Source organism: Ictalurus furcatus, chromosome 22, assembly GCF_023375685.1.
Source record: "Ictalurus furcatus strain D&B chromosome 22, Billie_1.0, whole genome shotgun sequence".
NCBI lineage: Eukaryota > Metazoa > Chordata > Actinopteri > Siluriformes > Ictaluridae > Ictalurus > Ictalurus furcatus.
Window position 1 is genome coordinate 4,766,345 of NC_071276.1, and position 22,923 is coordinate 4,789,267.

General features: G+C 38.5%; 1 long non-coding RNA gene across 1 annotated transcript; it reads right to left on the reverse strand.

Annotated features, from left to right (window-relative positions):
• Positions 1-238: 238 nt before the first annotated feature.
• LOC128625701 (uncharacterized) lies at positions 239-21,444 on the reverse strand. Its single transcript, XR_008389002.1, has 5 exons — positions 20,764-21,444; positions 17,704-17,839; positions 17,394-17,511; positions 576-767; positions 239-254 (listed from the first exon to the last, which is right to left on the reverse strand). It is a non-coding gene; the product is annotated as an uncharacterized LOC128625701 (long non-coding RNA).
• Positions 21,445-22,923: the final 1,479 nt, after the last annotated feature.

The window sequence follows — 22,923 nt, forward strand, 5'->3', positions numbered from 1 at the left end:
TCAAGTGGGTCCCGGCTAATCCCAATACCCACCTGGCAGTGTCAGATTTGCAGTGGTAATAGCTGCTTGCAATAATGACTAAAAGGTTGAGAACCAGACCAAGGGTGCAGATGATGAAATATCCAATTATGTATAGCATTCTGATTGAATTTAGGTACGCATTCAGTTTATTTTGCTCAGTAGTAAAAAAATCATTGTTGGAATAGTCTGTAAGATCGTCATAATCTGTAGCATTGAAGGACATCTTGGCAATTCTAATAAAGGAAAGTGAAATGAAAAGGTATTAAATATCACGTCTCTTATTGCTTTTCCAATTCATCTGACTCACTCTCATTCATGCCAGTTCTTACACAGTGTTAAGTGTTAGATAAGAAGGTAGATGTTAATTGCCAATCTCCTTTACAGAATGTTTTATCGGTATATATGCATGACTGCAGTATGCATTAGATCAAATCATTTGTGATTGAAAAATGCTCAATAAAATCATTTACAGGAGTAAAATAAATTTGCACATCTTTACTCTGTTGCTTTCTTATACCATGGATGCAGTGCAAACTAAGCTCAAAGTTTCTTACCTCAGACAAAAAAGTCAGTCAGAAGTGTGTAGTAGGCTGATTCTGCAAAATTGAGACTGAACTGTTGCACAGCTCGCAGTAAGTGTAGTGAACCTTCCACTCGTCCCCTCCTCCTAAAGAGATTTGCACAAAAGATCTGGCAACAGACCAAAACTGTGCTTCCACTGAGCCAAAAGACATTCCATTTATGCTCTGTGTGCAAACACAAGAAAAGGCTGTATCACATAACGTAAGGTATGAGATAAGTGACAATTTAGACTTTTAATTGTGACATTATTTAATTTATCTAAATTTATTTTAGATAAATTTATTACTTCTTATTGTTAAATCTAGATATTTGACTGACGTAAACAACAACTGATTTAATCCAAACAGTATGGCCAGCACAGAGCCGTGTGTGGGTGTGCGTGTGTGTTGATCATTTAAAGGCTGAATAGTGAGAAGAAAGTTGAGAATAAAGCCCTTTTCAGTTCCAAGTCTGCCTCATTCTCAAACCATTACAAGTGTTACAAACTCTCCTTTCCAAAGATTTTAAAAGAGAAATCCCAAACAGTGTTAGCCTCTGTCTTTATAAAAACAGATCTGTAACAGAACAAAAAATACATTTAATTCTTTTGGCTCTGTAGAATTACACCAGGTGCCTCATTTATAATAGTATGATCAGAGTATCACAAGAGGATCAAAACAGAGGAACCTGGCTGTGCTATTTTCTGCACTAATATGCCCAAACATGCTGAACATAACAATGTACAGTAAAAGCACAACACATCAAGCAGACAAATGCATCTATGAATGAATTCTTATCTACAATAAGATTACAATAAAACAAATACAAGTTTATTAAACCTACTTCTAGACATTTGCTGCTAATTTCAAGCTGCAAATTGTCAAATAATTGAGGTAATGTTAAGCATTTGTTTCTAGAAAGAAGTAAAATGATCTCCCAATAGAATAAAAAATAAAGCTTGAAATTAGTTTTATATATATATATATGTTTAATAATCTTTCATTTGGTTTAGAGTGATCTTATCATAGGACATAGGAAATATGTAGGTCAGATAATATGTGGATAATACTGAACATGCTATACGTCATACTGGACACATAAATACATAAGGGAAATAAACCTATTAGAATATTCCAATTAAGAATATGTATTTTATCAGGTCATGTCATATTATAGTTTCCTTTTCTAATTAAATAGATCACACTTTTTAAACTGAATATATCACGCTTTTTAAATGGAATATAAAATAGAGTGAAAAGACTAAAATAGTCTAAAACAGAGTCTAAAATAAACTGATTCATGTCGAATGTATCCTGTTAGAGAATATTTATCAATTACTAAGATTTGATGCAGACTTCTGCTGCTTCCTTTAAATGCTGTAAACAATGGTCAGAAACACTGTTTTGAAAGTTAAGAACTGAAAGTGCCACATTAAAAATGGCTTTAAGCCAAATGTAAAAAATATTTTCTTATCACTCAGTGATAAGTAAAATAATAAGTAACACACCCTTCCATGTCTCTCTTCCGAAGTCCAGCACTCAACTGTAGCTTTTATTATATTTATAAGAAACGTTTTTGGTTACCAAAAAACCTTTTGATCACTGAGAATAAGGTTTTGCTTATGGCTAGATATAGATATAGGCTTAGCATTAATTATGTGCATTAGTAATCAGGTCAGTCTCTGTGTCTCTCTTTCTCTCTCTGTCGCTCTCACACACGTAGGCATGTGTAGTGAATGTGTTTTTAATTATGACTCTTTCAGTTCTTCCCTGCTGTTTCTCATAGTGAGTGTGCAGTTTCGTTCCGAGGAATTCAAATTTTCTGGAAGTGGAAGATTCTTCTGTACATTATACAATAAATAGAGCAAACTCGATTTCCTGTATTCATCTTGTTAAAACACAATCTAAACCTAAAAGACAGAGGGTAACAATAGACATTGGCACAAAGTAGCTTTTTTCCCACATTTTAGAATAATAATAAAGTCATAAAAACTCTGGAGTAACACAAATGGAACCACGGGAATTATGTTGTGATAAAAAAATCCAAAATAAATCAAACTAATTTTATATTTTAGCATCTTCAAAGTACACCTTTTTGCCTAGAATTTCCAGAAATGTATTCTTGGCATTTTCTCAACCGTGAGACGCTTTTTAAACAGTATTAAAGGAGTTCACACCTACGCTGGAGACTTATCGGCTTCTTTTCTGAATATTTCCCTCCAAGTCATCCGTTCAAAAAAATGTATTTATTTTTTTCTAATGAAAGGAATGAATATGTCGGCACGATTATATTTTTGTCTACAACACTGATTTCAAACATTTAATCATACACCTTCAGATCAAAAGGTTTTTAAGATCATAAGAAATCCCACTGTTTGCAGATGATAAGCTTGATGGGAGCTTATCATCTGCAAGCAGTGCATTGCTGGTCTCTGTAAGATGAAGCATCAAGCATTGTTTTCACTATACATTGAAGACATTTGGGGTTGAGATCAAAAGATGAATATGAGATAATTGATAACAATTTCAGCTTTCATTTCCTGATATCTACACCTAGATGTGTTAAACAACTTAAAACATGGCACCTTTGTTGGCAGACCACCAATTTTTAGGTGAGCAAAAGTATAGGAGCAGGTAGTCTTAAATTATGTAACACTTACATGAAGCTTATTATGTAACATTTACATGAGGCTTATTATTTTTTTCACATGACTGTATGTTTGAGGGTGAGTATGTAAGTTCTGACTGGATGGACTTAAATCACACTGAATGGCCGAAAGTTTCAGGCTGTACCTCCTTTGCTGTTATAATAAGCTCCACTCTTCTGGGAAGGCTTTCCACTAGATTTTGGGACGTGGCTGTGTTGATTTGTGCTCATTCAGCCACAAGAGCATTAGTGAGGTCAGGCACTGATATTGGGCAAGGAGGTCTGGAGTGCATTTTCATTCCAGTTCATCCTAGAGGTGCTCAGTTTGGTTGAGGTCAGGGCTCTGCACAGGACACTCGAGTTTCACTTTCACTCCTTTTCACAAACTTGGCAAACCATGTCTTCATGGAGCTCGATTTGTGCCAATTTTCATGCTGGAAAGGGTTTAGGCTCAACCATGTAGTTCCAGTGAAGGGAAATTTTAATTTTAATGTTATAAGACATTGCTCAGCATGAGGGTAAATCTCTGACAGATGTTTTTGTATGATATAACATTAAAATTTCCATTCCCAAAATTTTGCAAACAGCGTGCTCTTCCGGGTTATCATACTTGGTTACTTTTTGACACGTGTGTTTTGTTATGTTTTATGTCATGTCTCTGACCCTGTCTTGTTATCCCTCATGTGTCATCATTATTCACAGCTGTTTATGTTTTACCTTTGATTTCATTGTATATTTAAACCCTTGCGTGTCTTTGTTCATGGCGAAGTATAGTTTCTGTGTTTTGCTACCAGTGTGTTACCAAGCCTTCGTTTTGTGTTCTCATTTCCAGTTTATTTATCTTGTTCCTAGTTTCTCAGTTTTCGTGTTCTGCCAGTTCCCTGTCTACCCTGTTTGCTGATCGCCTTAGCCATGCCTGTTTTTGACCACAAGTTCTTCTTTACCTTTTGAATTTGTCTGCCTGACTCTTTCAATAAAAGCTTTAACCGTGATTGTATAACTGGTTGTAGTCTGCGTTGTGTTTCTATTTAATCCAGAAAGAAACTAGCGGACGGCAACTGGGTCAACTTCTTTGTTTATTCTCTCCCTCTCCTCTCTCTCCCATACAACCATAACGCAAAAGGTAAGAGGAGGAGCCAAAACAGGAAATTACACAAATCAATGACATCACGACAACCAAATGGGAAAGCACTCACACAAACAGACAGTCACACCAGGTACACATCTCCTTTTTGTGTAATTCTATATGTTAAATTTTTGGAGTATTTTCCAAACCCATTACAATTACATCCATCTCACCCTGTTTACATCACAACATCCTTTACAATTGTTCGCTTTGAATTTTTTGGTCAGAATTTGGGTGTCAGTTGTCCATAAACATTGGCAATATAGTGTATTTCTTAACAAAAATCCGATTTTTAGTGAAATATTGCAATTTGGTCGAATGAGTGCCAAGATATCTAATAAAATACAATAATCTGACTGTAATTTTTTTTTTTTTAAAAAAGCAGCAGAGTGCTTTATAAAGAGATTATACTTGTTATATTAAGTTAAAACATATTGACACTGACATTGTCAAAACATATTGATCATATTGTTAAGCTGACATAATTTCATGTAATGTTAAGTTTTGGGGTGATTAGTGCACTATTTAAGCAGACCAGATCAATTCATAATGGAATTGCTGTGTGTTTGCTGCAAATTCATGGAGAAATACAACTCAAATTTTGAGCACACAAGATTCTTAGATTACAGAACTGGACTGTACAAAAACTATATACAACCCCAATTCCAAAAAAGTTGGGACGCTGTGTAAGATGTGAATAAATTAGAGAATATGAGATTGCAAATCTCATAAACCCATATGTTATTCACAATAGAACATAGAAAACATATCAAATGTTTAAACTGAGTAAATTTACCATTTTAAGGAAAAAATAAGGTAATTTGAATTTACAAACAGCAAACAGGAAATGGGAAAGCTCCTCTACAATGAATCAACAATGAGGTTGGGGAGCTATGTGGACACTGAAGGTGATGGACATGTCTACTTATTTTGCATACCCATCCTTTACAGTGCATACTGCACAACAATTATTACATAAGGTCATTGCATATTCTTACACACACACTGCCACTTTACCTATGACTTTACTTATGACTACTGTACATTTTTATATACACATTAGCAAACTGCTCATTACACATGTGTAATGTACAATTATAAGCCTGCTGGCCTGTAATATATTTCATACAGTTAATCTACACAGAAATCTTAGCCTGTTAAAAATTGGAGCCCTATTTATAAAGTTCTCTCTCTCTCCCTCCCTCTCTCTCTCCGTCCCTTCCGGTGGGAAGGTCAAGCTACAAGGATACTGTCTGTACTGCTGCCCATGTCTTATATAACCTCAGATCCAACTCACACAGCTGTTACACAGTCTCACAGTAAAAAGCAACAAGGTCACCAAAAAACTAGCTAATAAATGCAAACGACATACTGCTATGACTGTTATAAGTTTTCATCATGTAGATTTTTATTTAGGATTGTAAGACCATGTTGGTTAAAAAATATATGTTTTCTAAAATATTTTATTGTAAATACTGCAAGTTAAACATTTTTGGGGTTTCTTCCGGGTACTCCGGTTTCAGTGCTGTAAGGCTGATTGGTATTTTCAAATTGTCCATGGTGTTTGAATGTGTGTGCGATTGTGACCTACAATGGGTTGGCACCTGGTCCAGGAGCACAGGCCCCACCTTGTGCCCTGAGTTCCTTGGAATAGGCTTAAGGCTTCCCTGTGACCCTGTGTAGGATAAGCAGTATGGAAAATGGATGGATGAATGTGTAAACAGTGCTACATGTATTCCTGCAGAAATTTGGGAGTTTCTAAAAGAGACACAGGAAGGAATTGCTAATTTCCAAAGAAATTCCACTATACAGTGGTGCATTATGCATGCAAATAACTCCAAGACTGAAGATGCATTGTCATCTCGGGATTGTCTAGAGAGCAAGAAGAACCACAGCAGCAAAAGTGTATCAAGTGTATCTTTCACTACACTTAAAAATAAAGGTTCTTCAATGGTTCTTTACAGCCCCATAGGTTCTGCAAAGAACCTTCTTCTTGTCAAGAAACATTTTTCATTGTATAGGGTTTTTGAGTTGAGCTATATGGTTCTTTGGAGATTAAAGAAGTTCTTTATGTTTCATTAGGTATCATTCCTTAACAGGTTAAAGTGAACCCTATAAAGTTCTTTGTGGTACTGTAAAAGGTTCACCTGGCATCACTCTTAAGAACCTTACTTTGGTTCCTTAAATCACTAAGGGTTTTTAGAGAACTTATGATAACTTGGTTCTTTGTGGCACTGCTATGGAGAACCATTTGTGGTTCTCTGAAGAACTTGAGAGTAAAAGGTTCTTTGTGCAACTTAAAAGGGTTCTCCTATGGTATCAGTCTGAAAACCCCATTTTGGTTCTAATTGGAACCTTTAAAGTGCAGCTTCACATCAGGCAGCAGTGCAAAAGCATGCTAATTTGAAATATAAACCTCAAGAGTTTTTTGAAAGACATTTAAGACAACTCCAGAATAGTAAGCACTCAAAGGCAGAATAGCTGGAACACAAGGAACATATAGGGAATGTTTATGAAAGGATTAGGCATACTACAATGGAATGCAGGAGGTCTTCTAGCAAATGGACAAGAGTTTAAAAAAATTATTCAGGATTTACAGCAGAAACCAGATATGTATACAGGAGACATAGCTCAAGCCACATCTTGATTTTGTTATACATGGATATTTTGTTATATATGGATACGGAAGGATAGGAAATCAGGAAATGAAGGAAGAGTAGCTTCTTTTATAAAACAAGGCTTGAACTTCAGAGAAATTCATAATAATGAAGTAGAGGTGATATCTGTGGAAATATGGTATGATAATAGGAGTATTAATGTTATAAATTTTTATAATCCATGTAATAAACTAAGAAAAGAAACACTTGAAAATATTGGGAGTTTTAATGATAATAAGATACTTTGGTGTGGTGATTTTAATGCCCATAATACTCTTTGGGGGAGTGCTTTCACTGATGTTAATGGTAATATAATTGAGGAAGTGATGGATGAACTTCGATTAGTTTGTCTAAATGGTGGTAGCTGTACTAGACTGGATGTAGTAAGAGGAAATAGAATCTGTGCTTGACCTTACTTTATGTTCTGAGGATGTAGCAAGAAAGGGAACATGGAGAGTTATAAATTAGTCTACATTAGGTAGTGATCATTATCTAACTGATTGCACACTTCTTCTTCTTTTCGTGTCGAGGTTCCACTTCATAGTGAAACCATCGTGGTGGAAGGATTAGCCGCTCAGCAGTATGATACTGAACGTTGCCCAGGGTGCGCCAGGGGAGGCTCCTTCCGTGCACACACATTCACACACCCATTCATACACTACGGACACTTTGGATACGCCAATCCTCCTACCATGCATGTCTTTGGACTGGGGGAGGAAAGTGTGGGGGATTGCACACTAGGTTTGGAAGTTCAATTGAGTGAAGAAGAGTGTATGCCTAGATGGAAGTACAGAAATGTGTACTGGGATAAGTTTAGCACAATTTGCAGTAATAGATTAATTGAAGTGTCTGAATTAGAAGGTGAAGTAGAGGAATGCAACTCAAGTATAAGCAGTATAATACATAATACAGCAGAGTAAGGTATAAAGCATTGGTAAGGTGGCAAAAGTTAGTAAACAGAAAGTAGTTCCATGGTGGAATGATGAGTGTGGAACAGCTGTTAGAAACAGAAACAGTGCATCTAGGAAGGCGAAAACAACTTGTTCATTCACAGATCTAATTAATTATAAGAGAGCACAAGCTATATTCAGGAAAACTATAGGAACAGCAAAGCAAAATTTTGCAATACAATAGGAACCGAAACTCAGACCTCAGATATATGCGGTATGATAAGAAAGATGGGAGTTAATAGAAAGAATAGCAATATGCCTGCTCTTCATAATGGAGAGAATGTGGCAATTTAAAATAAAGAAAAAAAGCAGAAATGTAGGTTAAAGATTTTGTTAAGGTGCATAGAGATTGTCATGTAATAAGTTTTGGAGACGGATGCAAGTGCAATCCAAAGTGTAGTGCAAAGATCTAAAACTTTAGACAGGCAAGGTCAGGCGATCATGCAAAAAGACTGGAATAGGTAAGGCAGAGAATAAGAGTTGAGGGCAAAACAGAATCAAAACCAGAGAAACTATAACAGAGAGCAGCTAGGTATAGACAGAGACAACAACAATTGAGCATATACTTCACATCTGAATAAAGACACACAAGGGGTTTAAATAATACATGCAATCAACGGGATAACACAATGTGTTACCCTCTTCTGCCCATCCCGTCCCTGTTCCGGCACCCTGGCGAAGGAGGCTGGCTTTCCCAAGACCTGCACCCCATACCTGTTATTCCCCCCCTACTCCTTCCCCTCTTTCTGTCCCCTCTTTTCCACAGGTGAGGGCCCCCAACACTGCAGGTGCCATAGGGATGCCTGGGCCTGCGTGTTGGTGATGTGGGGACCCGGGGCACTTTCAGTACCAGTGCCCCATCATGGAGGTGGGGGCTCTGGTCCAGCTCCCTGACGGGCCACAGGTTGCCTCCGATCAAGCCGGGACATACCGCATACCGGTGAGTGTGAAGGGGGTACATAGCAGGCACTGGTGGATTGAGGCTGTATTCAAACTTTGGTCCACCAACTCTTGGTTCAAGGGGAAGCACAGGGGAATGCACATTTAGTGAAGGTGAGGTGTGTGCATGGGGATGTTCACAATACTCAATGGTGCCCATTGACATCGAATTTCAAGGCCAAAAGCATAGAGTAGAGGTGGCGGTTAGCCCGCACCTCACCCATCCAACTGGCCAGGGTTCCAGTCATTAGCCCAGGACATATTCACGGATGGGATCTGCATGTAGTGGAGGTTGTGTGGGATGTGGGATGCTGTGAATGCCAGCTGGTGAATCCACCGGCCACCCCAAAAGCACCGTTGCGCCCAATCCCATTAATTGTCCCTTTTGAATGAGTTGGGATGGACCTTACCGGGCCATTAGATCAGTCTGCATGTGGGCATTGCTTTGTGTTAGCATTTAATACTGTGATTCCCTGCAAGACGATCTCCAAGCTCTGCCAGCTTGGTATCATCACATCCCTCTGCAATTGGTGTCTGGACTTTTTGACTAACAGACCCCAGTCTGTAAAATTAGATAACCTCCCCTCCTCCATCATCACTCTGAACACCAGCGTGCCTCAGGGCTGCGTGCTGAGCCCTCTTCTGTACTCCCTATTCACCTGTGACTGTATTATTGTTTATGGTTCCAACAACATAATCAAGTTCGCAGACGACATCACGGTGGTAGGTACCGACAATGAGTCAGCCTATAGGTATGAGGTACAGTGCTTGGCTATGTGGTGTGCTGCCAATAACCTGGAATTGAACACCCACAAGACCAAGGAGATCAATGTGGACTTCAGGCAGGGCGGGTACCATGCACACACACCCATTCACATCAACAGAGCAGTAGTGGAGCATGTGTCTGGTTACAAGTTCCTTGGCATCCACATCTCTGATGATCTCACCTGGTCCCTATACATCTCCACCCTTGTCAAAAAGGCACAGCAGTGCCTTTATTTCCTATGGAGCCTTAAGAAAGTTCACCTGTGTCCCAGGATCGTTATGGACTTCTACTGCTGTACCATTGAGGGCATACTCACAAACTGCATCTCAGTGTGGTAACTGCTCTGCAGCAGAACGTAAAGCACTAGAGCGGGTGGTGAAAGCTGCCCAACGGATTACTGGCACCCAGCTACCTACCATTGAGGAGATCTACCACAAGCACTGCCTGGGAAGGTTCAGGTAGCTCTGTTACAAGAAACTCATTTGAATAATATTGACCATGCCAAATTACAGTGAGATTGGGTGGGCGATGGATTTTATTTGGGCAGCTGTGGATCAGGTGGTAGAGCGGGTTGTCCACTAATCATAGGGTTGGCGGTTCGATTCCCAGCAAACATGACTCCACATGTCAAAGTGTCCTTGGGCAAGACACTGAACCCCAAGTTGCTCCCGATGGCAAGTTAGTGCCTTGCATGGCAGCTCTGCTACCGTTGGTGTGTGAATGAGACACAGTGTAAAGCAATTTGGAACAGCTAATCTAAGATTTAAAAAGTGCTATATAAGTGCAGACCATTTACCATTATTTTTCTCATCTTTTAAATCTAATAGCAGAGGGGTTGCTATACTACTTCACAAACATTTCCCTTTTAAACTGGATAGAATGATTAAAAATAAAGAGGGCAGATATGTGATCATTTCAGGCTACCTTTATGTAGAATTGGTTACAATAGGTTCTGTTTATGCCCATAAGTCTTCCCAAAATATTTTTTTGCATCTCTGCTGAGAGATGTCGCATCCTGCCTTAGCCCGTTCACAGTCCTGAGTGGAGATTAAAATTGTGTCATGAATGCTGACCTCGACAAGAAACCCATCACTTCTAGTGAGAAACACCAGAAAGTCCAGAGCCTTAAGAGACCTTAAGAGACCTCTGTAATGATCTTAACATCCTCGACATGTGGAGACATGTGTATCCCAAAGGTAAAGATTTCACTTTTTATTTGGCTCCACAAGTCTTTTTCAATGATTGATTATTTTTTTGCTTCTAGGTTAGGATTGGATTGCACTACATTGTGTGATATTGGACCAATTTCCTTTTCAGATCACGCGCCCTTAAGCATAGGATTTGAACCACCTTTAGGGACCCCTCATGTGAAACATGGAGGCTCAATAGCTCATTGTTTAACAATCCAAAATTCTTAGATTATCTGAAAGTGCAATGGAATTACTTCTTAGAAACCAATGAGTCACCAGATGTCCATCCATCCATACATCCATCCATTTTCTGTACTGCTTATCCTACACAGGGTCGTGGGGGAACCTGGAGCTTATCCCAGGAGTACACCCTGGGCAGGGTGCCAATCCAGCGCAGGGCACAATCACACACACATTCACACACTCATTCATACACTACGGACACTTTGGACACGTCAATCAGGCTACAATGCATGTCTTTGGACTGCAGGAGGAAACCAGAGTACCCGGAGGAAACCCCAGAAGCATGGGGAGAACATGCAAACTCCACACACACAAGTCTGAGGTGGGAATCACCAGATGTCTGCCCATTAATCCTGTGGGAGACAGGCAAAGCTTTTATAAGAGGTACCATAATTTCATATGCTTCATCAACGAAGAGGGAGACTACAAAAAACTGTTGGAACCAGAAGCTGAATCTATAGAGATAGAGTCCAGGTTTAAAGATTCATTAGACAAGCGGGTGTACAGAGAAATACAGACAACAAGATCAGCGCTTGATCAACTTTATACACAGAAAGCAGAATCCTCTTTATTTTTTGCCAGGTACAGCATGTACGAATCAGGAAATAAACCGGGAAGACTGTTGGCAAAACTACATATTGAAATCTGGGTTTTTTTTTGTTGTTTTTGTTGTTGTCACCTGAGGTTATTTGGGGTTTTTTTTTTTAATAGATGTTGGTGAGGACCACACAACGGTTATTTACACCCTCATAAATAAAAACATAGGACTTTCTTCCACCAATGACTGTACTGTATATATCTGGTACAATCACAAAGTGTCAATTAAGAAAGATGCACTTTCCTACAAACCATTAGAAGCCAGGGCAACCAGTCTAATTGCATAAGCAAAAAAAAAACACAGAGGTATTTTTTGTCGTTACATTATATTTTGTCAACAAACAAGCTCAAGCTTGCAGACAGTGACAAATGTGACACAAAGGAGCACCTTACTGAGCTGGTCACACAATTGTGCAGACACTCCCCAAGACAGACAATACAAACAACTGGATTCGTTATCCATTCTCTTAGATGCCGCAAATAACGTGTTTGATATAAAGCAGTTGTTTTCCAAAGCTAAATGTACAAAATATGCATGTTTTTAATATATTTTGTGTCATCAGAGTCTGTGTTTGAGAGTCCCAGTCCATATGTATAGGGAGCTAGAGGGAGTACACAGAAGGATCCATGATTTCATGCATGATTGAGATGCAGGAAAGCGTTTAGCATCCGTTTTTTTGTTATGTTTACTTCAAGCAACCACTGGGGAGGAAACTGGATTTGAGTCTATTTGTGTAGGACTTCATGACCCTTTAATTCCTCCCAGATGGCAAAGGGACATTGGTCTTGGGTGTCCTGGGTGGGTGGATGATGCTGCTAGCCTTTGTGTGTAGTCGGCTAGCATACAAAATATCCAGTTCAGGAGCTCAGAGCCTACAATCTGCTGTGCTGTTTGAACTGTCTGAAACCAATCATTTTGGTTTTCACCAGTGCAGCTAGCATTGAGTATGCTCTCTATGATGCTGCGGTAAAAGTTTACTAAAAGCTGTGTAAGTAGTCTGGCCTGCTTAAGTTTCCACAAGAAGAATAGCCTTTGTTTTGCTTTCTTCACCAGGTTGGAGGTGTTGACAGACTATGCGAGATCTTTTGTTATGCAGACTCCAAGGAACCTGATGTCATTAACACTCTCCACCTCCTCTCTGTTTATATGCAAAGGGGGATGTGTGATCTTCCTGGATCGCCTGAAATCTACAATCATCTCTTTGGTTTTTGTGGTGTTCAGGACCAAATTAATGTCCATACACCACTAAACTAGATGTTGAACCTCCTCCTCGTTTCCTGATATGAGTCCCACTATGCTGTTTTCATCAGCAAGCTTTACTGTATAGTTGGAAGAATCAATTGGGGTGCAGTGAAAAGTGAAAAGGGTGAATGAGCATATGGCCCTGCAGTACACCTGTGTTTAAGATACGGTTGGAGGAGGAGTTTGCATGTTGCAGTCTGTTAGTAAAAAAAATCCATAATCCATGAACAGAGCGAAGTGTCTAGTCCCAGGTTGCTTAATTTACATATGAGTTTATGAGTGACACTGTTATAAACAGTGGTTCCAGGCTGGATGTGGGGATATGTGGCAACTGTGGACAGAGAGGATGCAGGTCGCACCAGCAGGTAGCTTGTGATGATTCTCACCTGTGTCTTAGAAAATAAAACAAAATTAACACAATCAACTTCCCTTTGTTAACTATTGCCTATAGAACCTAATGTCCTTTATAAGTTAACTGATTTTTTCCCTGTGTTGTCAGTACAACCAGCTTACCTGCTTATAAACCCCTATACACTCTGTTGAGGCTAAAAGCATCAAGAAAAAAAACGGGAAAATGTTTATGTGGGCGAGCAGTCACAATATGAAGCTTTCGGGACAAAAAAAGGGTGACATTCATTAATGTAACTGGGGTTTTTTTTAAACAGTTTTAAAACAGGTTGTTGATGAACAGTTAGAGACAAAATTAACAAATCATGCTGACAGTGCTGCCATTTCTAACTATGGGGTTTTAAACCAGTATGAAGCAGAGTCATTTGGTCCATATTTGATAATAATTTTTTTTTAAAAAAACTTCGAGTTTAGGCAACGCCCACTTTAGGTTTAAATCTAAATACCAAAAAAGTGCAGATATAGACAGTGACTTTCTATTACACCCCTAATCAGTAAGCTACAATCCATTTGAAACATTGACTACTGGTAGTTTTGGGACAGGCCCAGGATAGACTCTCCACTGTGCTTCCTGTCATACTCTGCTCCACTGTTTGAGTGATTGGATTTCAGTTACATTTGTCTCTGAGCTTGCAAAAAATCTGGTTATTTTAACATAGCCAAGAAGACATTGAATGACATATGAATAAGGCAGTAGACTTTAAATGATCTACTAAAATATTTCAACTGACTTGCAAATAGGCTCACTTGTTGATCTTTAGTTATTTATTAAAATAATCATCAAGTTGAGGCAGAGAGCTGGATCCAAGTGCTTTACTAAAAATCACAAGGCAATCAAGCAAGTCAGGACAAACCCCAGATGCAGCAGTATGCTCACTGAACTGCTCGATGTCCAGGTGGTGCTTCAAAAACAATGTGAGCTTTATAATAGGTGTAGTTTGATGTACTATGCAGCATAGCACATAGTTTCAGAACAAGCCTGGTTAATCAGTGACAAACAAGAAGGAGCAGATAAGCAGGCTAAACTTATTGTCTGCTTGCTACACTGAGTCATCACTCAGGTTCCACTATATTGAGAATGTGTCTATTCTCCGAGCTAAACAAAAATTTAGAAATACTCAGAAAAGTCTGTTTTAGCAACTCAATTAGCATAAAATAAGATCATACTGAATGCACACCCAGCACATTAGATCTGAAGCTAGGACTGTTAAATATTAGATCTCTTACGTCTGAAGCACTTATTGTTACTTGTTATTAGCGATGTCCTGGTGAAATTCCCCCATTGGAACTTATAATTGCCCCCTAATAATCTCCATCCCTGAATTGGCTACATCACTCTCCTCTCCACCAATAGCTGGTGTGTGGTGGGCAGTCTGGTGCACTATGCCATCGCATCATCCAGGTGGATGCTACAGACTGGTGGTGGTTGAGGAGATGTCTTTAATAATATTGCAAAATCACCCCAAACCATGTGGCAAAATGTGTTATGTGTTATTACAATTCCAAAAGTTTAATAATTCCATAATTCCAAAAAGCACATCACCAAAAGTGCACCATACCCATGTTGAACCATGGTGGTGGCAGCTTTTCTTCAGCCAGAACTGGGGCTTTTATCAAGGTGGAGGAAATCATGAATAGCTACAAATACCAGCTGATTTTAGGGCAAAACCTTCAGATGTCTGCTAGTAAGCTGAAGATAAAAAGGAATTTCACCTTTCAGCATGACAGTGAGCCAAAGCAGACATCCAAATCAACAAAGGAATGGCTTAACCAAAAGAAGTCAAGGTTTTTGAATGATGTAGCCAGAGCCTGACCTGAATCCAACTAAAAATCTGTGGGGGTGACCTGAAGCAGGCTGTGCAGAGGAGATGTGTTGATGGATGAACGTTTTTGCAGGAAAGAGTGGGGAAATATTGGCAAGTCAATCTGTGACCGCTGACAGACTCATAGCCAAAAAGGCTATCAGCGTGTCACAGCTTGACTTGCCACAGCACAGTAGTGTAGTAAAATGAAGAGGTGCGTCAGCAAAGTATTAGTTCAGGGGTGTGCACGCTTATGCAACTAGGTTATTTAACTAAGTTTTTATTTTTTTCTATTTTCTCTTAAAATGCTGAAGATTATTTTTCATTTAATTTTTATACGTTGTAATTTCAGATTGAGAGTGGAAAAAGTTCTGGCATGGTTTATCTAAGTTTAAATTTTTTTCCATCACAAAAACCTGCCATTTTAACAGGGGTGTGTAGACTTTTTTATCCACTGTAGCATTGTAGTTCATGCTTTCGTCACCTCTAGGTTATTATTATTATTGTAATGCCTTATTGTCTGGATGTTCCAGTAGACAAACTCCAGTTAGTCCAGAATGCAGCTGCTAGAGTCCCTACTAGAACCAGAATAAACCAGTGACCACATCACCCCTATGTTATCCACACTGCCTTGGCTCCCAATCATATTTCACATTGATTATAAAATACTACTATTGACCTATAAAGCACTGAATGGTCTCACGCCACAGTACCTGAGCGAACTTTTGATCATTTATGATCGGCCATGCCTACTTCGATCAAAAGGTGCAGGCCATTTGTTGGTGCCTTGAATAGTGCTGGCTACAGCAGAGGGAAGAGCTTTCTTTTACAAAGCCCCAGTTATGGAACAGCCTTCCAATTAGTGTTCGGGACTCAGACACAGACTCAGTGTTTAAGTCCAGGCCGAAAACATATTTGTTTAGTCAAGCCAGTCTGGAGGTTTCACAGGCATAGAGTGTTTTGGTGAACTGGGATGTTTGGATAAAACCCGAAACCCCCCCAACCACCATAAGGTGGTTGGCCTCCTTATATCCCAGGGTGTGATCACATCTGTGTTTCCTTCTATTCTTAACCATTACATTACATAACAAGTAGCATACCTAATGACCTCTCTCTTCCTCTCTGTCGCTCTCTAAAATTTATGTACTGAATTTATATATTTCTGTAAAGCTGCTTTGTGACAATGTCCATTGTTAAAACATCATACAAATAAAATTTTATTTAATTAAATTAAATTAGTCAAAACGAGACAGAAAGTCAGGTAATCCTCAAAGAGAGTAGACTAGAATAATCAGTACCCAAAATGTGAACTCGTGAATGGATTCACACATGCAAGATTGCTTGAGCAAGACTTGACAAAGTGTGTGTGAAAGTCGGGGTTATTTCAGGACTTGGAAACAGGTTGTGTGTGTGTGTGTGTGTGTGTGTTTGTGTGTGTGTGGATGTGTGTGTGTGTGTTTGCTGAATTGGATGTGGCACAATACACAATCGGGCAAATCATTTGCAAACAATAATTACAATAATTCAGAATTTTTGTAAATGATGACTGTGAATGATAACTTTTTAACCCCACACTTATGCTTGCATTGCTCTTCAAAGACTAGACAACAATACAGACAAGAAAGCAGACTGGCTATTATTCAGTACCTATCTAAGTAGTTAGCTAAAAAAACAACAAAAAAAGACCAAAAAATTCAAGCCCCTTGTTTGTTTGCTGATTTTTGAGATTTATTGTCTTCAGCTTAACACTGGGTTTGCAATACCGTCATCAGTAATAACACACTTTCTTCCGTGTCTAAAATAGAGCTGGGTGAATTGACACTGAAGATACTGTATGCCTAGAGAGAGAGAGCGTTAATGTGTATTGCAAGCTTTACTCCCACACACCTGGTTAATAAATGTACCTGTTACCTGTTTTTCCTGATTTCATTCATTATAACCAGTTCATTCACCTGTTAACCTTTTCTAAGTTTTGCCATTTTCCCATGCACATTTCTAAGCATTGTTTTCTCTGTTACAACTGCTACAACTGGTTTGACTTTTGGCTTCTGGCCTTCATTTGTGATTCTCATTGTCCTGTATTCTAGATGTAAATATGAGGAAATGAAAGCTGAAATTCTGATCTATCGTCTCATATTCATCTTTTGATCTCAAACCAAAATGTCTTTAATATATAGCGAAAACAATACAACAGAATAAGCTTATAATCACCCTGAAGAGAAAAGAAACAAAATCATGCGTTACCTAGATATTCCAACCTCCAGTGCAATGTGATTTAGACTGATGTGATGAGTATCAGCTTCAGTAGAATCAGTAATGAAGTTGAGCTCCTCTCAGAAATGAACACTGATGGTTGTTCTGGCTGCAAAGCAAATTCCAGGTTTATATAAATGCACTCTTTCTATATGTTACCTGTGGCATATACGAGTCCCCTTACGTGTGTCACACACACACATGCATTTATATATATAAATACATACATTATATATATATATATATATACATACATACATACATACATATATATATTATACACACACACATATCTCTTTACCATATCTCTTTGCCTACTCAGCGTGGCTCAAGGTTCCTTTCCAGAACCTTCACACTATCTGTCCCAGAAACCAGCTAAAGACCCACCTCTTCCGTGAGCACGTAACTAACCTCCAAAATGCCAACCTCCACATTATCTTTAAAAAAAAAGAAAGAAAGAAAACAAATTAAGTACCGATATGAGTACTTCACAATTATACCATTACAGTTCTTACATTGTTTTATTTTCATCAGATGTTCTTCACTTTCTGACTGTAACAAATTAAGTATACAACTTGCTGTTGCTGACAGTTTAACATTCAACTTTTTGTTTTTCTGAACAAACATGGCACTGCTGCCCATTTCACATAAATGTAACCTGTAACACATTCAGTGGATTTCAGTACCACCCAACTTAATAGAACAACTGCAGTGATATGCCATAATATGTTAGTGCTGTCTGTAAGGACTAAGGCTTTTTTGGAAAAGTGAGAGGCAGGTTCCTTTTGATGAAAAGGAGCTTCTCTGCATTATCAGCTGTGAGCCTGTTTCTGTTTTCATCTACAATATGTGATACTGAGCTAAACAGCCTTTCACTTTCCACACTACTGCATGGTGCTATGAGGTATCTGCATGACATCTGGGCAAGAGTGGGAAACCGCACTTTATTAACCCCCAAGTACTGCAGTGGGTTGTCTTCCCGAGAAGTTGTGGTCTCTCCAAGGTATGTCTTGATTCATACTGAATGGCAGCACCCATTGGTGCACTGCTCAGAGATGTTGATGCTTGCGCAGGTGCTATCTCATCAAACACACTGTCCAGAGTGCTGCTGGCCTGGGCCTTGCATAGCTTTCTGGCAGGTTGTTCCCCCAGATAATCATGCTTGTCTGCCACTCCTCCAGACACCTTCTGCAGCTCCTGCATCACCATCTCTTTAGCCTCTGTAGCAGTGTTGATGTTTGAGAAAAAAATGATCTTTATACCGAAATCAGAGAAAATTATAATTTAGCTTGTAACAGACAAGCTTTGTCAGAATGAATGTCAGTATACTGCCTTTAAATCACTAAAGTAAGTTGATTATGTAAAAGTTAAATAGTAAAAAGTTTTAGGTCAGTCATAATGGCAGTTTTGTTTTCATCATTCTCTTTCTCACATGCTCAGTAAACACACACACACTTTACCTCGGTTCGAGTACAGTTGCAGTGCAGTAGAGTGGGTTTTTTTCCGTGTCAGTGAAGAGTCTCGTGACGGCTGTAGCTAGGGTTCCCTTCATTGTTTTGATGCCATGGTCCTCGTCTGTTTCTTTGGTCAAAAGTCTCTGAAGCACGGTCACAGCAGGAATCACATCTGATGCCAAAGCATCAGAAGAGCAAATTTTTCGGGTTAACTCCTCAAACGGAGCAAGAACAGATAGAGTCTTTTCTAGAAGTGTCCACCGGTAAGCGGTGAGATTGTTGGGGAGATAATATTCAGACACAAATATTCCCAGAGCCCGCTTCTGCTCGATGAGAGAATGTACCATGTAGTACGTGCTATTCCAGCGGGTCTGAACGTCTTGCTGGAGTTTCCTTATAGGCATGTTGAGCTGCATCTGAATGTCTTCCAGCTGGGAGTAGGCTAAGGCGGAATGTTTAAAATGACTATTTTATGTCCGACTGCCACCGCATCAGCTACACTTTTCTGAGCCAAAACACCCTCGTTAACAGCCAGCTGGAGGGTGTGAATGGCACATAGCAAGCTAGGTAGTCCAGCATCACTCATAGCCTTGATCATGTTGTTGGCATCGTCCCACAACACAACGTGAACACAACTTTTCGGAATTCCCCACGTCTGAAGCATGTCATCAAACGCACCTGCTATGGCTTGGCCAGTGTGCAAACCCCTAAACTGCATTACTTGTAAAACGACTCTCTGGGGAGTAAAATCCTCATCAATCCACTGTGCTGTCAAACTTATAAGAGACATTGGGCTGACACTGCTAGTCCAAATATCAGTGGTGAAGCTGAAGGCCGAAATGTCCTGCAACAGGTTCCTGATGTGCTTTTTCACCAAGTCATGCAGCTTTGGTAATCTGTAATGTTGTGATGGCTGGGAATCTCATACTTCGGCTCAAGTACACAAAGAAGACGATGAAATCCTGTATTATCTACAACTGACAACGGTTGGTCATCAAGAGCAATGAACTGTGTAAGAGCTTCTGTTATTTTTACTGCCCGTGGGTTGTCTCTGGACATTGTCTCTCGCTTCTCCAGCGTTTGCTGCAAAGTTGGTTGTTGCTGTTTCCCGCTGCTAACATTTGCAAACTCTTTGCACTCGGCGTTATGTTTGTTCTTTAGATGTTTAATCAAATTGCTTGTGTTAAATGAACTATTTTTTACCCCTCCTCTTGACAATTTAGCAGAGCATAGTTTGCAGTCTGCTTTGCTTTTATCATCATCACTTATCTTAAAATATCTCCAAATTGCTGACATTGCTCCTCTTCCGACTACCTGCTCAACTGACGAGATGTTAGGCTATGTCACATTGTCATAAAGTGGTATCGGTGCGGTTGTATCGGGGTAGTTTTACAAGTACGAGTACATGAGCCCAGTATCGGGCCAACACCCGAGTACTGGTATCGGTATCGGTGCATCCCTACTTTGGTTTTCTAGAACTCAATTATAAATCTTGTATGGTAGCACTACTTGTATTGCTCTCCACTTGATATATTGCGTTGCTTGTATTTCTTCATTTGTAAGTCGCTTTGGACAAAAGCGTCTGCTGAATGAATAAATGTAAATATAAATAAATGTACCACAAAACACATCGCACGTATATGACTATGCCACTCCTATTTTTATTGGTAGAAGAGCCTAAACCTAAACTTTTCCCCATCCAGGCAACTCAAATGAACTTAAAACCAGAGTACACAAAAATTATTTTTTTATTTGACAGCATAGTAAGAGACACAATTTAACCCACCAATAATCCAACAAGGAATATTGTTGCTAACCTCCCGATGCTAGTTCAATTATTAAATCTCCTTAATAATCACATGAGCCCATAAAAATACAATATTGAATTAAAAATACAAGACTCATACCAATGAAACGATATAAATCACAAACAGGGTAGCATGTCTTGTCAGCTCTAAACACCTATCAGAAGGAACCACCACCTGAATTAAGGATGTAGAAAGAGGGGTAGCACATCTTGTCAGCTTCAAATGTCTGTGGTGGTGTTTACATCACAATCACAAAAGTATTATATCGGTAAAGACTCATTTTTTTTTTTTACTATAAAATACTATTTTTTGTCACCATTTTAATTTAAGAAAATTATTTAATTCAAGATATATTGATTTTTACTTACATTTCACATCCGAATACGTATAAAGGCAAGGTACCGCAGAATTATGGGCAGGTCATCAGATATGCCATAAATCCAGCGTGGAAACGTTTTGCGCATGCGCATTGCCAGAACACACTACTGATTACCCTACAATTCAACTAACGATGTCTAGAAAACCTACATTTTAGATTACACGTCGGGATAAAACAACCAAACAATTACCTGGCTAACACAGATCAGCGACTCTCTCAAACAGGAAATGTAATCTTCACCCGCGCACCCCTGAAGCATAATATACATTACACAACCTGTGATGTACCAGGGAAGTTCCCATAAAGAACTGATCAGATTACTCACGTTTTAAACTCACAACAGCCAGATACATGAACACAGCTCCTTCCCCCAGAACCGAGATCAAACGTGAAGTGAGCGTGCCTCGCGAGATTTAATATTTATTTATTTATTTATTATTTATTATTTATTTATTTTTAAATTATTATTATTATTATTAATATTATTATTATTATTATTATTAATGACAAGGTATCAAAAATACAATTACATAGCAAAATGTAAAAATTATATACAGTGAAATGATAATGAAAGCGAAGCATCATTTATACACATATGCGTATACATAAGGAAAAAAACCCCAGAAAACTTTACTCAAATAAATTAAAAAGGTGAAAGAAGTTTATTGTCTTAAGAGCGTTACGATTCTTAAATGATGAAATATTTTTTGGATGTACTGTTGGACCTCTCTTCTAAAAAAAAAAAAAAAAAACAATGAATAAGGGATTTTGATGAGTGAATTTACTGCTGTGAATGTGAAATTTCTGCAAGGAGCAATAATAGATTAATAATAACGTATTCATTAAATTTAGCTTTTTGTACATTATAGAACCCAAACAGTACATCCTTAAAAAACAAAGAGAACCCCGGAAGCACATTGCAGTTAATGAAGATGCATAAACTGAATAACTGTTCCACAACAAGTAAGTATAAATGGATAAAAAGTATGATGTATTGTTCTTCAATAAATTAATAATTGTAAATTATATAATTATGTAAATTATGAATAAATGATCAATAAATTAATCTATCTAAATTAATAATAACTCTCGATCCTTCTGATCTAGCTTGAACCCCAGATCCTTCTGATCAGTAACCCAGAGCCTAAACTGTTGAGCCACCACTGTATACTATGTATTGTTACATGTTAGACTATAAAATCCAGCTATTAATTCTTCCCAAGTCAAATACTGTGGTTATCTAAAATGTTCTGATACCTTTGAACAGCAGTATGTGGTAGGAGTAATAGTCTTTTGAACATTCGGTTCACATTGCATGGGACTCTTGTGATATAACCATCACAAGCGTTGAAATGAAAGGTCATGTACAAAACCCTGGGAGATATTCTAATAAATGTTTTAAATGGAGCCAGGCCAAAGAGCACAGGATATCCCCAACACCACCCCTTTATCAGAGTAAAAATAACTCCAGATGAACATGTTCAATCATGAAACTCTAAAATACCTCATACAAGCACCACAAACAGTGTTACTGCAGGTGCATTTAAAAAAAATTGAATATCATGGAAAAGTTCATTTTTTCCCCTAATTAAAAAAAGTGGAACTTTACTACGTGTTTCATAACGTCAACATTTCTGTATTATAAATTCTTTATTCTAATATTTTGAGATACTGGATTTTTGATTTCCATGAGCTGTAAGCAGTAATCATCAACATTAAAACAAAACAAAAAAAGGCTTGAAATAATTCACTTTGTGTATTAGAGATGCACCTGTATAGTGTCTATAGAGTAAAATATGGTTGTATATGTGTAATAATAAGGTGGGTGAATGTTTTTAAAAAAAAGACAACTGCTTTTAAAAACACTGAATTATGGCGCC